The sequence below is a fragment of the Delphinapterus leucas genome, chromosome 13 (assembly GCF_059928025.1).
Source record: "Delphinapterus leucas isolate spDelLeu-1000000601 "Yukka" chromosome 13, BTC_Dleu_Yukka2, whole genome shotgun sequence".
NCBI lineage: Eukaryota > Metazoa > Chordata > Mammalia > Artiodactyla > Monodontidae > Delphinapterus > Delphinapterus leucas.
In genome coordinates, this window is record NC_143141.1 from 42,956,490 (window position 1) to 42,973,470 (window position 16,981).

General features: G+C 39.6%; 1 protein-coding gene across 3 annotated transcripts in view; it reads left to right on the forward strand.

The window, feature by feature from the left end:
* Nucleotides 1-16,981, forward strand: part of USP34 (ubiquitin specific peptidase 34) — a 231,411-nt gene that overhangs the window by 2,460 nt on the left and 211,970 nt on the right. The window contains exon 1 of one of the 3 annotated variants that reach the window (XM_089923126.1): nt 307-10,757. The exons of the other annotated variants lie outside the window; for them this stretch is intronic. The gene's annotated coding sequence lies outside the window, so the exon portion shown is untranslated. Of the gene's footprint in view, nt 1-306; nt 10,758-16,981 lie in introns of those variants that run through there. 3 annotated transcript variants of the gene reach the window in all.

Sequence of the window (16,981 nt, forward strand, 5' to 3'; positions counted from 1 at the left end):
AGAAGAGAAGAAATAAAATTAGTATATATATATATATATATTTGTTTTTTTATAAGAAACTTTATTTATTTATTTAGGCCACACCGCATGGCACGTGGGATCTTAGTTCCCTGACCAGGGATTGAACCCGAGCCCCCTGCATTGGAAGCACAGAGTCTTAACCACTGGACTGCCAGGGAAGTCTGTAAAATTAGTCTATCTTTAGGTGGTGTGTTGGATAGAATTAAAATACCAAAAACTTATTTCTTGTCAAATTTGCAAACACTGATCAAACCTAAAGAAGTCTTCCTTGACACACCAGTAAGTGTATAATCTAAAAATTTTGTGTTTTAAATGAAAAGGTAGACATGATGTGGATAGTATAGCTTTATATCTGATATGCTCAGAGTTTTAATAAGGTTAAGGACTTCCTATGAAACGTTTATTTTAAAATCTGGCAGAATGTAATGTAGTTAAACTAAAAATTGATGACAGAAGATAGTAAATAGCTTCCTTTGTCATCAGTTTTTGATGAGAATATTAATATTACCAGTTATACTTCTAGTCCTGCTGAGAATGTGAAGCTCTCAGCATAGAAACATATACGGGTATTCAGACACAGTACAGTTTTGCCTGTAGGTTAAGGGCCCATTGAAGCGTGTCCATGGAACCAGGCTAAGGACTTGGTGATAAGGACCTCCTTATACCCTTTTTTAGTAGTCTTGACAGGTATCTTAAAACTTGAAATTACATTTGAAAATAGCATTTGGCTTTAGTGTTAGAATAACCAGTTTCAACAGTACTAACATATTTGGGTTTTCATATTTTTTTCAATGCTTTGTTTTTAATAAGGAAGATGTTTTAAAATGTGGAATGTATTGAGTGAACTTTGCGCCTATCAGTTTGTGGGGTTGCATTCAGTTTAGGAAATAATTTTAAGTTTATATTCCTTTGCTTGTTCTCTTGACTTTGTATATTTGCTACTTTAATAGCTACCTTTGTGAGCTAGTTTACTAAAGCTAAAAGCATTTCTGGATGTTGAGAAGCTGGAGGCCTGAAATTATGCTCTGGGCCATCAGCGTTGCTAGCTCAGCTAGTAAATTGAGGTCACTGTTTGCCTTGGGGTAAATTTCTCGAGAGCAGAGTGAAAATGGCTTTAAATGTACATCCATCTTTTAAACCATTTGTATGTTGTGGATTTTACTCTGTGTGTTTAGTGAATTAACCCTTTACGAAATGTTTTAAATGGGCAATTCATTTGTCGTTCCTAACTATCCTTTGTGATAGGCAGGAGCAAGTATTAGTATCTCTCTCTTTTTTTTTTTTTTGGCCTTGCTGTGCAGCTTGCGGGATCTTAGTTCCCCCACCAGGAATTGAACCTGGGCCCACCACAGTGAAAGCGCAGGGTCCTAACCACTGGGACACCAGGAAATTCCCTAGTATCTCAATTTTAAATGTGAAAACGTTGAACCTCAGAAAGGCTAAGTGGTTTGCTAAAAATCACCTGTCACCTGCTTAGTTAGTAGTCAGATCTAAGCTAGAACTCAAGATACTCCATCAGTATTTGCATTTTTATTTTTAAAGTATACTTTATTGAGCCATTTGTGTTGGGAACTTTTTCCATTCTTTGAGGTAGGTACTTTATCACCCTTTTTAGATAAGAGAACCAAGGCTTAGAGTTTACATTAGTTGCTTAGAGTCACATGACTTTATTTGGTGGAGTCAGGATTTGCACGGGACTTATCTCACGTCTTCTAGAATACCATGCTCTTTAACCATTATGCTGTACTGTATAAACTTTACGATGATCTATTCAAATGGAAGACATTACGAATACACTGAATGGCAAAGTAAAAAATTACTAAATTTTTATGTGTTTTCACAAATTCGGGCATAATTTTGTGGTAATTGTAGAAAGAATTTAAAAGTGGTGGTAGAGACATTGCTTTGGGAGAGATCCCTGGTGTTCACCTTACTTGCTACAAGTAGTAAATTCTTCTTTCTTCTAAAAGAAAAAAAAAAATAATAAAAGTGGTGGTAAATGTAGCTGAATGGGAATGTCTTAATATATCTTAATGTTTTTAGCAATGAGCTCTTTAGTAAACTAAACATTTCTGGGGTTTTTAAAACTATAAGTATATAGGCATGAAAAATCATTAGTAACATAACATTTTTTGGTAGACATTTAATTCTGAAATTTGAACTGATTCTGAAAATTGGAAATTTGATTTTACTACAATACAAAATACCAAATTACCAAAATTTTTAATTTGGTAAATTAATCTTGCTAAGAATATATGCTCTTAAAACAGTTACTATTTGAAGCACTATTTTTCAAAGATCATAATACAATTTCAACTCATATCTTTATAAAGTAACTTATAAACCATAAAGCACTACAGTGTGTAGATTTTTAATAGCAGACTGCATTGTCAGTGATAGCTATTGATAGCTAGGTTTAGCACTATATTCATGAAACGTGTTAATGTTTCTTATATGTTTAATAATGGGGCTTCCCTGGTGGCGCAGTGGTTAAGAATCTGCCTGCTAATGCAGGGGACACGGGTTTGAGCCCTGGTCTGGGAATATCCCACATGCTGCGGAGCAACTAAGCCCATGTGCCACAACTACTGAGCCAGTGCTCTAGAGCCCACGAGCCACAATTACTGAAGCCTGTGCACCTAGAGCCTGTGCTCTGCAACAAGAGAAGCCACCGCAGTGAGAAGCCCGCGCACCGCAACTAAATAAAGCCTGCGTGCAGCAACGAAGACCCAAGGCAGCCGAACATAAATAAATAAATTAATTAGTTAATTAAAAAAAAAGAATATGTACTTAAGTTACAGGCCATGCCCCCGCCCCCCCTTTTTAAATAGACAACAGCCTCCCTTTCTGGATGCTGAATTCCTTAAAGTCAGGGGTCATATTTTGTTTCTTCTTTTCCCAGTACTAATATAGTGCCTTATAGAGAGTAGATGCCTAGTGAATATTTTAGTTAATGAAAAGTTTTTGTAGAAGAATGTGAGTACCTAGGCTCAGTGTTCTTGGGCCTATTGTCAGTAGTGATTTAGATATGAGAGTTTGTGGATAAATTATGCTGAAAGTGCAGATTATATTACATATATTGCTTATTCATAAATCAGTAGGGATGTACTTATAAAAAGTATCCACCCTAACCAACTGTGTTCTAATTTTTTTTTAATAAATTTATTTACTTATTTATGGCTGTGTTGGGTCTTCGTTGCTGCACGTGGGCTTTCTCTAGTTGCGGCGAGCCGGGGGTGGCTCTTCGTTGTGCTGCGCAGGCTTCTCATTGCGGTGGCTTCTCTTGTTGCGGAGCACGGGCTCTAGGCGCCCGGGCTTCAGTAGTTGTGGCATGTGGGCTCATTAGTTGCGGATCATGGGCTCTAGAGCACAGGCTTAAGTAGTCGTGGTGCATGGGCTTAGTTGCTCTGTGGCATGTGGGATCTTCCCGGATCAGGGCTCGAACCCGTTTCCCCTGCATTGGCAGGTGGATTCTTAACCACTGCATCACCAGGGAAGTCCAATATGTTCTAAATTAATAGATAATGCAAAAAGGTAAAATTTTTTCTATATAGGTGGTGAGATTTGAGTCTGTGGGATGAAATTTCACTAAATAACTTTTATTTATGTATTTATTTATTTATGGCTGTATTAGGTCTTCATTGTGGTGTGCGGGCTTCTCATTGAGTGGCTTCTCTTGTTGTGGAGCACAGGCTCTAGGCATGCGGGCTTCAGTAGTTGCGGCACGTGGGCTCAGTAGTTGTGGCTTGTGGGCTCTAGAGCACAGGCTCAGTAGTTGTGGTGCACGGGCTTAGTTGCTCCACGGCATGTGGGATCTTCCCGGACCAGGGCTTGAACCCGTGTCCCCTGCATTGGCGGGTGGGTTCTTAAGCACTGTGCCACCAGGGAAGCCCACTAAATTACTTTTAATTAAGATTTTATATACCAGGAAAATAATTGGACTTTTAACCTTTTAATGTGATTAACACCTGTTAATGTTATTTTTCTCTCAAAATCCATAGAAATTAAAAAGTCTCCAAATGTAGGTTACTCAGTTAATTGAGAACTGATGTAGGATACACATTGCCTCCTCTTGCACCTTTTTAAAATAAATTTATTTATTTATTTAATTTATTTTTGGCTGTGTTGGGTCTTCGTTGCTGTGCATGGACTTTCTCTAGTTGGGGTGAGCAGGGGCTACTCTTCGTTGCGGTGCGCTGGCTTCTCATTGTGGTGGCTTCTGTTTCGGAGCACGGGCTCTAGGCACACGAGCTGCAGTAGTTGTGGCTCGCGGGCTCTAGAGCGCAGGTTCAGTAGTTGTGGCACACGGGCTTAGTTGCTCTATGGCATGTGGGATCTTCCTGGACCAGGGCTCGAACCTGTGTCCCCTGCATTGGCAGGTGGATTCTTAACCACTGTGCCACCAGGGAAGCCCATTCTCTTGCACTTTTTAAAATTTTAACTATGGAAGGGACAGATTTCTCTTCCTGCCCTGGCTATAACCTCTTCTAGGGACCTTCTAGTTTACATCCCCTGAAAGACCTTTCTCCCTAACCATCGCTGATTGGATTCCAAATAGACTTCTGACCTGGTGGATTGGTGGGACTGTTGTCCATCAATCAGATTTTTTCCTGTCAGAATGTTTGAAGTAAAGAGCCAGGTAAGGCTTCCCTGGTGGAGGAGACTATTTGCAGAAGAGAATTGGGGCAAATTTTTGGAAGTAGTTGATATTGAAGCTCTATAAAGAGACAGAAGTTAATACTCTCTTGGCTTTCTTTTTAATTTATTTCTCTGCACCAGGTCTTAGTTGTGGCAGGCTCCTTAGTTGTGGCTCCAGGGCTCCTTTAATTTTGGCATGCATGTGGGATCTAGTTCCCTGACCAGGGGTCACACCCGGGCCCCCACATTGGGAGTGTGGAGTCTTATCCACTCTGCCACCAGGGAAGTTCCCCTGGTAGCTTTCTTCTTTTTTTTTTTTGCGGTACGCGGGCCTCTCACTGTTGTGGCCTCTCCCGTTGCGGAGCACAGGCTCCGGACACGCAGGTTCAGCGGCCATGACTCACGGGCCCAGCCACTCCGCGGCATGTGGGATCTTTCCGGACCGGGGCATGAACCCGTGTCCCCTGCATCAACAGGCGGATTCTCAACCACTGCGCCACCAGGGAAGCCTAGCCCCCTGGTGGCTTTCTAATACTGAAGCTAGTGCTCCTATTTAGCTGTCTCCCCTGTACATACCGTTTGAGTTAATGTGCAACCAGAAGAGTTTTGATTCAAGTATTGCCCCATGATGAGCTCTCCTGTATTGGAAATTAGGTGTAATCTTCAGCTGTGAGTGCTTCATTATAATCTGGCTTACTTTCTTGGAACATGTTGGGCAGGTGTCACCTGTGGTGTTTGGTGGCAGGAAAAAGCTTAAGAACCTCTGTTGTTTGCGTACTCATCTCTCTACCAGTGTGTTTAGTCTTTTTGAAGAGAATAAAAGTAGCCTTGTTGTTTTTCATTCTAAAATGGATACCTGCTTTTTTAGAAAAAAATCAAATAGTGCAGAAAATAATAAAGAAAATTAGGATAACCGAAACTGTTTACCAAAGAAATCGTTCATGTTTTGGTAAACATCTCTTAAGTCATTCTTTTCTCTCTTTCCTCAGATACATTATTTCGTGTAAATAAACTGATTACATGTTACTCTATATTATTATTATTATTTTTAAAAATAAATTTATTTATTTATTTGTGGCTGAGTTGGGTCTTCGCTGCTGCCCGCGGGTTTTCTCTAGTTGTGGCGAGCAGGGGCCACTCTTCGTTGCGGTGCGCGGGCTTCTCATTGCGGCGGCTTCTCTTGTTGTGGAGCACGGGCTCTAGGTGTGCAGGCTTCAGTAGTTGTGGCTCGCTCTGGAGTGCAGCCTTAGTAGTTGGGGTGCATGGGCTTATTAGTTGCTCCATGTCATGTGGGATCTTCCCGGACCAGGGCTCAAACCTGTGTCCCCTGCATTGGCAGACGGATTCTTAACCACTGCGCCACCAGGAAAGTCCTTATATTATTTTTACTAATAAGATGTAGCTACCTTTCCATGTTAATATGCACTTACATTATCATTTTTAATGGCTTTAGTGTAGTATTCCATTACTTGGTCATACTGTAACTTAATCAGTCCTCTAATGATGGGCATTTGGGTTGTTAATGACTTTGTAATTGTCTGATTATCACCTTGAATATAGCCTCTGAAATCACATTGCTGAGTAGTTCATGCAGCATATCTGGAAGGAAATCTGGCAATATGATAAAACTTTTTAAAAATTATCCTTCCAACATTAGAGCATGAGTGTAAAGCCTTCATAATCTTAAAGCGTTTATTTTGACTCTGAGGTCTGTGGGGCTGTTTTAGCAATGTATTGGTTCTAAACCACCATAAGACAAATTTGGAAGGGACTTTTTATTCTGGGTAACTTTGCTGCCAGACTCATGAACTTTATTCTGATTATTGAGAAAGGCTCAGTAACCAATGATGAATGTAGAAGTATAAGAGCAGTAGTAAGAGCACTAACTCAGAATAAATTGAGACATGAAAATGCTTAAGACAATAGAGCTTTTGAAGTTGTGTTCAAAGTAAGATAAATAAGGGAATAGTGGACCCACTGCTTGGGTGGGTATATTAGAGGGTGGTGATCAGGAGAATGTTGTTTTACTCTAATAATTTTTCCATTTTCCCTTCTAAGAGGAATCCGCAAACCCTCAGGATAAATCATACATTAAGAGAGACTCTAACCTCTAGATTGGTAAGGAATCATGAGAGCTTTATTAGTAGTGTTAAGAGTTAAAAATCTTCAGGAATGGCAGATTCTTTTCAGCGAATGGGATAGAGCTATGGTTGTGTGTGATTATGAACCTTTAGCTTATTAAATTTCTAGAAAAGCAGAAATTGGCAGGTATTATTTTGGAAGCTATAAGAGAATCTTGCCACTATTAAATAAGCACTCACTAAAGAGTGAAAGGATAGTAAAAAATTGATGTGGCACTGGTAACTTATGTTAAACCAATCTCATTTTATTTTGATATAGAAGTAAATATGGTAAAACATGGAACTATCACTATAGATATGACATATTTTGATTACATGAAGACACTTGACAGAATCTGAAGCTATCCCTGTGAAAGAAATGAGGGTTTTTTTTTGTCAACTTTGAGGGATATCACTGATGGCAAGCCACAGAATCTTGTCCTTAATTCTTTCTTCTTCAAGATTTATAGTAATGAGCCTCAGTTTTTAAACTATTCCTTGGAGTGGCATTGTCCCTATTTCAGGGGAGTGAGGGTGACTTTGGAATCTGTTTCAAGATGAAAAGCTCATTTTGATCTGTTTTGTAAATTGGGGCTCCATGTAAGATTTTTTTGGCAGGGGAGCAAAGGGTGTAGGTGCTTTATAAATAAGCTTGAAAACCATTAACAATGTTGGTGCTGAAAAAGCCAGCACAATATGAAACTGTTTTCAAGTATTGTAGGTAGTAGTGCAGTGCTTATGCAGTTGAAATACTGTGTTGAATTATATACAACACAGAGACAGTCAGCTTCTGAAGCTATTTGGATACTGTGCAGTTTCACATATCTTCATGGCACCTCATGAAAATCATAAGAAATAGAACGATTTGGCCAAGGTTACACAGCTAGTAAGTAGCAGAGCTTGGACTAGAATTTAGTTCTTATTCCTACTCAGTATACTTTTCTCTAACCATGCTGTTTTGTTTTTATTTTTTTTAAAGAGGAACTTGACTTTGGGAGTTGGGAAACTCATGAAAAACAAAGGGACTATAGAGAGATTAATTCTGGCTAAAGTGGATTAGGCAAGGTTTCAAGGAAAGTGGAAGATGAACTGGGCCTTTAACTGGTTGGAATAGTTACTGGGAATGAGGGGAGTGGACTAGCTTACCAGATTTGTGCGACTCTGCATGACATAGGCACTGCTAACCTCATCCCCTTGCTTGCTTTGTTTTCTTTCAGTGATGTTCTTTACTGCCATTGAGCCTTTATTTTTCCCTGGAACTTAATCACCTTTCTATGCCTTTAGTTTTTCAGAGAGGCCTTTATTGAGCATCCAGTCTAAAATAGTTCAGGTTCTTATCCTTCATAGCACTTAAAACAGTTTAAACTATTTTTATTTTTTATTTATTTATTTAATTTATTTATTTGGTTGTGCTGGCTCCTTAGTTGTGGCATGCATGTGGGATCTAGTTCCCTGACCAGGGATCGAACCCGGGCCCCCTACATTGGGGCCCTCGCCCTCAGCAGTGAACACGCAGAGTCCTAACCACTGGACCACCAGAGAATTCCCTTTAATGTCTTTTTATTATACAGGGTTACAAGTTCTGTGATTGTGACTAGCTTACATTAACTGAGTTTCGCAGTGTCTACACATACTAGGATCAATATGTATCTGCTAAAATATCTGAAAAATCTTAAGATCACTGGAGGTGGTTAATGGAAGATGAGGGTAGGCTGGATATGGTAGTTTTTTCTGTTTTCTCAAATTTTGGGGACATTTCAAGTACTGTCAATCCTTGCTTTTGTGATGTCTTGCTCAGCACCCCCCTTCATAAAAAGGTGCTTCATTGACTTTAAAAAAAAAAACAACCCTCATTTTGTTAAGTTGTGTTTTGTTTTTTTTCCCTGAATGTCCCTTGAGATTAACCCTTACGGATTAAAAATCTAAGATTGGGAATTAGTTTTTGAACCCAAGTTAGGACTCTGTTGCAAGAACCAGAAAGAACACCCTATTTGGCAGAAAGAAAAAGGAGTTTTTTATTTTATTTTTAATTTTTTAAAAAATTTATTATTTGTTCATTTTTGGCAGTGTTGGGTGTTAGCTGCTGTGCGCAGGCTTTCTGTAGTTGTGGCGAGCGGGGGCTACTCTTCGTTGCGGTGCACGGGCTTCTCATTGCGGTGGCTTCTCTTGTTGCGGAGCATGGGCTCTAGGTACGCGGGCTTCAGTACTTGTGGTGCACGGCCTCAGTAGTTGTGGCTTGCAGGCTCTAGAGCGCAGGCTCAGTAGTTGTGACGCACGGGCTTAGTTGCTCTGCGGCATGTGGGGTCTTCCTGGACCAGGGCTCGACCCGTGTCCCCTGCCTTGGCGGCGGATTCTTAACCACCACGCCACCAGGGAAGTCCTGAAAAAGGAGTTTTTAAAAAGCTGTAACTGAGCAGTGCAGGTGTGTGCTATGTTCTGATATGGTCTACTCTTTTTTTGTTTGTTTGATTTTGTCTTTTAATTGAAGTATAGTTGATTTACAGTGTTGTGCTAATTTCTGCTGTCAAGTGAAGTGATTCAGTTATACATGTATATACGTTATTTTTTATATTTTTTTACCATTATGATTTGTCACAGGATATTGAATATAGTTTCCTTGTGGTATACAGTAGGACCTTGCTGTTTATCCATTCTGTATATAATAGTTTGCATCTACTAACCCCGAACTCCCGATCCATCCCCCCCCCACCTTGGTAACCACAAGTATGTTCTCTATGACTGTGAGTCTGTTTCTGTTCTGTAGGTAGGTTTATTTGTGTCATATTTTAGATTCCACATATAAGCGATACCATATGGTATTTGTCTTTTTCTTTCTGACTTGCTTAGGTAAGTATGATGAGCCCTGGGTCCATCCATGTTGCTGCAAATGGCATTATTTCATTCTTTTTTATGGCTGAGGCGTATTCCATTGTATATACATACCACATTTCCTTTATCTATTTGTCTGTTGATGGACATTTACATTGTCCCATATCTTGGCTATTGTGAATAGTGCTGCTGTGAACATAAGGGTGTGTGTATCTGTTTGAATTAGTTTTGTCTGGATAAATGCCCAGGAGTGGGATTGCTGGATCATATGGTAGTTCTAGTTGTAGTTTTTTAAAAAAATTAATTTATTTACTTTATTTATTTATTTTTGGCTGCATTGGGTCTTCATTGCTGCGCACAGGCTTTCTCTAGTTGTGGCGAGCGGGGGCTGCTCTTCGTTGTGGTGTGTGGGCTTCTCATTGCGGTGGTTTCTCTTGTTGTGGAGCATGGGCTCTAGGCATGTGGGCTTCAATAGTTCTGGCATGTGGGCTCAGTAGTTGTGGCTCGTGGGCTCTAGAGCGCAGGCTCACTAGTTGTGGTGTACGGGCTTAGTTGCTTCGCGGCATGTGGGATCTTCCTGGATGAAGGCTCGAACCCGTGGCCCCTGCATTGGTGGGCAGATTCTTAACCACTGTGCCACCAGGGAAGCCCCTATTCTTAGTTTTTTGAGAAACCTCCATACTGTTTTCCATAGTGGCTGAACCAATTTACATTCCCACCAACAGTGTAGGAGGGTTCCTTTTCTCCTAGTGTGGTCTACTCTTAATCTGCAGATTCATAGCATTATCAAGACTTCATTTCTCTGTGGCTTGCTCTGCTGTGCTTCCTTTGTTTTGACCTTAGTTTGGCCCTTCTCAGAGTAGCAGAAATGGCTACTGCACACCATCTTTATACTACACTGTTTGCAAATCATGTTTATACTACGCAGAGCAAAAAAGAGAGAATCTCTTCTGAAACCTATTGTACAAGAACAAGGAAGCTGCTTTTTCCAAAACCTGGCTAGCAGATGGTGCTTCATAGATCATTGGCCCATGTTTTTATCATGGGCCTTATTCCTGAAGTAGAGTTCAAAGAGGATGGATTTTGGTTGACTTAAACTGATGACCTGTTCCTGAAGCTGATCCCACCAAACCTCATAGCTAAAAAATGGTAAGTGTTACCCCAAAAGAAATTTGGCATGTTGTGATTATGAAGAAGGTGAAATTGTTTTTGGACAGCAAGCACACAGATATCTAGTACACTGGTATACTGAAAACCTTTTTTTTTTTGGCAGTTTTGTAACTTTTTTTGACAGTCAACAGTTCTCATCCACATCAACTGTAAGTTTTTGAAAGTGGTGACAGGTACCTAGATAACCAACGTATAGAGTTTGTCTATTTATTTATTTTCTAAGTGTATTTTTTTAAAAAAATTATTTATTTAGGCTGCACTGGGTCTTAGTTGCGGCATGCGGGAGCTTAATTGTGGCATGCAGACTTCTTGGTTGTGGCATGCATGTGGGATCTAGTTCCCTGACCAAGGATCGAACCTGGGCCCCCTGCATTGGAAGCGTGGAGTCTTACCAGGGAAGTCCCTAGAGTTTGTTTATTGAATCTTCATCCTCATTGTGTTTTCTGGATAACCACACATGGATACAGTATGGGACATTCCTAATTCTTTGGCTCATACTGTTTTGTTGAGCATGGTGTCAGTGTGCACATCTGGAGATCCTGTTTTCTAAATGGCAGATTTCTGGATCTCTTTCAGTGCTTGAGGGGCACGCTTCTTGAAGCTGACTCTGGATGCACTTGTGAATGTTGATGGTATATTCTCTGGTTGCTAACCAGAATGGTTGAATGGCCTTCTTCTCTTCACCCTTCTTTGCAGGAGTCATTCTGCTGGGTCCAGTTTGGAAAATTGAAAACCATTTCTTTTTGTTTGTTTGCTTGCTTGTTTAAATTTCATTCATTCATTCATTCATTTATTTATTTTTGGCTCTGTTGGGTCTTTGTTGCCACTCGTGGGCTTTCTCTAGTTGTGGGGAGCAGGGGCCACTCTTTGTTGCGGTGTGCAGGCTTCTCATTGCGGTGGCTTCCTTGTTGCGGAGCGCGGGCTTCCGTAGTTGTGGCATGTGGGCTCAGTAGTTGTGGCTCGCAGGCTCTAGAGCGCATGCTCAGTAGTTGTGGCGTATGGGCTTAGCTGCTCCGTGTCACGTGAGATCTTCCTGGACCAGGGCTCGAACCCGTGTCCCCTGCATTGGCAGGCGGATTCTTAACCACTGCACCACCATGGAAGTCCCCAAAACCATTTTTTTTAACATCTTTATTACAGTATAATTGCTTTACAGTGGTGTGTTAGTTTCTGCTTTATAACAAAGTGAATCAGTTATACATATACACATGTCCCCATATCTCTTCCCTCTTGCATCTCCCTCCCTCCCACCCTCCCTATCCCACCCCTCTAGGTGGTCACAAAGCACCTAGCTGATCTCCCTCTGCTATGCGGCTGCTTCCCACTAGCTATCTATTTTACGTTTGGTAGTGTATATATGTCCATGCCACTCTCTCACTTTGTCCCAGCTTACCCTTCCCCTCCCCGTATCCTCAAGTGCATTCTCTAGTAGGTCTGCATCTTTTTCCAAAAACCATTTCTTAACATTCTATTTACTGACTTGATTATTTTTTGTGTCTTACCTTAACTCTTTATGTTTGAATACTTTTTTTCAATATATAACAAATATATTGAATATTTTATACATGTAAGCATTTGCTGTATGCTGTGGTAGATACAGAGATACATTTAGATGTATATCTATTCTTAAGGAAGGTCAGAGTACAATACAGATGAGGCAGTAGGATAATAGTTGAGTGATCATTGATCTTACAGACCTGAGTTCAAGTCTTGTTCCTGTCATTTATTAGATCTCTGGCTTTGGTTATGTTCCTTAATCTCTTAGTGCCTTCTTACTTACTTGAAAATGAGGATAATAACGACTTAAATACAGGAATTTTGTGAGGATTAAATAAGATAATGCATATCAACACTTAACACAGTGCCAGTGTAAGAAATATACAAAAAACAATGGTACGAAAAGACAAATGGTAAATTCCATTAAAGTATATATAGCTGAAGTGCAGTGGGAGGAGTTTAGTTTTCTAAGATTGGAGAAGGCTTCATGGAGTTGATAGAATTTAAGTTGATCTTTGAGTAATTTTCTTTTTAATGATTGCAATTGGAGAAATGGTTATTTCAGTAAAAAGAGTTTTGTTAAAACTTTGGTATATATTATTCCAGCTAATTTTCGGTATTTATAAAAAATTGATTTCATATGTACTGTTTGCTTTTTAAGGAGCATTTTCTCATTTACTTATGTATATCTGAGAACAGAATTTAATGACAGCCTACTTTTAGTCTTTTGAATATAACACGTATTTAACTAGCGTTTTTCCTGTGAAGAAAAAAATAAATTAAAATATCCTTGCACATAGAAATTTGGGTCATGTCCAGGGTCAATAGGTAGAAACTTTTAAGGCTTCTGTTGGTAAATTGCCTACTAGAAGGGTTATACTAACTTATACCCCAACAGTAGTATTTCAGAGTGCCTGTTTATTTGCATTAGATATTTTGAAGAATCCATATAGTAGAGGAGAAACAGATATAGTCACTATCCAAAACTACTTGGTTCCTGCAAGAGTTCCGATATTGAGGATTATTGCATTGTTTGTATTGACATATTTGGTTTCTGAGTTTTATTTATTTATTTTAAATTTATTTATTTATGGCTGCGTTATGTCTTCGTTGCTGCGTGTGGGCTTTCTCTCGTTACGGCGAGTGGGGGCTACTCTTCCTTGCAGTGAGCGGGCTCCTCATTGTAGTGGCTTCTCTTGTTGTGGAGCACAGGCTCTAGGCGCATGGGCTTCAGTATTTGTGGTACGCGGGCTCAGTGGTTGTGGCTCGTGGGCTCTAGAGCGCAGGCTCAGTAGTTGTGGCACACGGGCTTAGTTTTCTCTGCGGCATGTGGGATCTTCCCAGACCAGGGCTTGAACCCGTGTTCCCAGCATTAGCAGGCGGATTCTTACCCACTGTGCCACCAGGCAAGTTCTGGTTCCTGAGTTTTAATAACGAGTATTCTACTGTTATTTAGAAAAGCTTTTCCCACTCTGAGATCAGATATTCAGTTAAGCTTTTTTCTAGTTTTTATGAATTGTTTAATTTTTAATCCATCTGGAATTTATTTTGGTGTAAGTTATGAAGTGGATCTAATATTAGTTTTTCCAAACTATTACTCATTGATCTTAGCGTCCATCTAGTTTTTCACTGTTTTGATATGCCACCTCTGTCTTATACAGAATTTTTGAGTATATTCCTGGAGGTCTATTTTTAAGCATTTTATTGTTTAATTGTTTGGTTTTAATTTAGTTGCTTCATGATATATTTTAGTACCTGAAAATATTAAACCACATTGCTAGTGAAAAGTCATTTATTCCTTGAGATAAAACTTCAGAATTCTTTTGTTGTTGTGTTGCCCCCCTTGCCTCACATTCTGTTGGAATTTTTATTGAAATTGCATAATGTTTTTAAATAGGAGCATGAGTTGACATCTTACAGTATTGATTCTGCCACTTCAGGAAGCATAATGTGCTTTCCCATTTATATAATCTTTGTGAAACTTTGTGGGGTTTTTCCTTTATGTAGATTCTGCACGTTTCCTTTATAATTATTCCTAGGTATTTTTATTTCTTCTTATAAATTGAATTTTCACACACCTTTATCATTAATTATTTTGCTTTATTTTGATAAGTTTTATTGAGATACGTACCTTACATGTCACCCATTAAAACTGTACAACTCGGTGGCTTTCACTGTATTCACAGAATTATGCAATCATCACCACAGTCAATTTTAGAGCACTTTCATCACCTCAGAAAGAAACCCCACACCTTTTAACTATCACTCTAAATCCCCTGTCCTCCCAGCCCTAAGCAGGAGTCTACTTTCCCTATGTATTTGCCTATTTTGAGTCTTTCGTATAAACGGAATAATAGTATATCTTGTGACTGACTTCTTTCACTTAGCATATTTTCAAGATTCATCCATGTTGGACATGTATCAGTTCTTCATTCCTTTCTGTGACTGAATAATACGACATTGTATGAACATAGTACATTTTTTTTTCTTTTTTTGGCCGCACCGTGTGGCATGCAGGATCTTCCCCGACCAGGGATCAACAAACCCATGCCTCCTGCAGTGGAAGCATGGAGTCTTAACCAGTGGACCAGGAGGGAAGTCCCCACATTTTGTTAATGCATTCATCAGTTGATGGACATTTGGGTTGTTTCTACCTTTTGGCTCTTATGAATAATGCTTCTGTGAACATTTGTGTAAAACGTTTTCCATGGACTTAGTTTTTACTTCTCACAGGTACCTGGGAGTGGAATTACTTGGTCAAACGGTAACTCAGTTTTACATTTTGAAAAACTGCCAAACTGTTTTCCAAAATGATGCAACATTTTATATTCCCTTCAGCAGTGTATGAGGGTTCCAGTTTCTCAACATCCTCATCAACACTTGTTATTTTGACTGTTTTATTCTAGCCATCCTAGTGAGCTTAAAGTGGTATCTCATTGTGTGTTTTTTTTTTTAATGTGGAATCTTTAGTTGTGGCATGCGGGATCTTTTTTGTTGTTGTTGCGGCATGCGGACTGTTAGTTGCGGCATGTGGGATCTAGTTCTCTGACCAGGGATTGAACCCAGGCCCCCTGCATTGGGAGCATGGAGTCTTAGCCACTGGACCACCAGGGAATTCCCTCTCATTGTGGTTTTGATTTGCCTTTCCCTGATGAATGATGATGATGAATATCTTTTCATATGCTTATTTATCATTTGCCTTTCCCTGATGAATGATGATGATGAATATCTTTTCATATGCTTATTTATCATTTGTATATCTCCTTTGGAGAAATGTCCATTCAGATCCTTTTCTCACTTTTTAATTGGGTTATTTATTTTTTATTATTGGGTTGTCAGTTCATTAATATATATTCTAGACACGCGTCCCTTATCAGATATATATAATTCGCAAATTTTTTCTCCCATACCGTGGGTAGTCTTTTCACTTTATCACTACTGTACTTTGAAGCACAAAAGGTTTTAATGTTGAAGTTCAGTTTATTTATTTCTTTTGTTGCTTGTGCTTTTGGTATCATGTCTGTTGCCAGAATGCATTGCCAAATCCAAAGGCATGAAGACTTACCCCTATGTTTTCTTGTAAGTTTAATAGTTTTGGTTCCTATATTTAGGTCTTTGATCCATTTTGAGTCAATTTCTTGTACACGGTATGAGGTAAGGGTCCAACTTCATCCTTTTGTATGAGGCTGTCCAGTTGTTCTGTCACCATTTGTAGAAAGACATTTTCCATTGAGTGATCTTGGCAGCTTTGTTGAAAATCAGTTGACTGGATGAATAGGTTTGTTTTTGGACTCTCATTTCTTCTTTTTTTTTTTTTTTTAAAGCAGACATCCCTTTTATTTATTTATTTATTTATTTATTTATTTATTTGGCTGTGTTGGGTCTTCGTTGCTGTGCGCAGGCTTTTCTCTAGTTGCGGCGAGCGGGGGCCACTCCTCGTTGTGGTGAGCGGGCCTCTCATTGCGGTGGCCTCTCCCACTGCAGATCACAGGCTCTAGGCGTGCGGGCCTCAGCAGTTGTGGCACATGGGCTCAGTAGTTGTGGCTCGCGAGCTCTAGAGCACAGGCTCAGCAGTTGTGGTGCACGGGCCTAGCTGCTCCACGGCACGCGGGATCCTCCAGGACCAGGGCTCGAACCCGTGTCCCCCGCATTGGCAGGCGGACTCTCAACCACTGCGCCACTACGGAAGCCCCTGGACTCTCATTTCTGTTCCATTGATTTATATGTCTGTCCTTCTGCCTTGATTACTGTAGCTTTGTAGTAATATTTGAAATTGGAAAGTGTGAATCTTCTAACTTTGTTGTTTTTCAAAATTGTTTGGCTGTTCTGGGTCCTTTGAGTTTCCTTATGAGTTTTAGGATTAGCTTTTCAATTTTTACAAAGAAGCCAGCTGGGATTCTGATAGAGTGTGGTGAATCTATAGATAAAGCTGAAGAGTATTAATATTTTAACAATAGTAAGTCTTTTGATCCATGAACATGGGATGTCTTTCTATTACTTAGATTTCTTCAACTTTTTTTTGACAGTGTTTTGTAGTTTTCAGAGTATAAGTTTTGCATTTCTTCTTATTGATTATATTCCCAAGAATTTTATTTTTTTTTTTAAGTCATGAGATGTCACATTAAAGTCTCCTTTTTTAAAAAAATTATTTATTTATGTATTTAATTTATTTTTGGCTGTGTTGGGTCTTAGTTGCGGCACGTGGG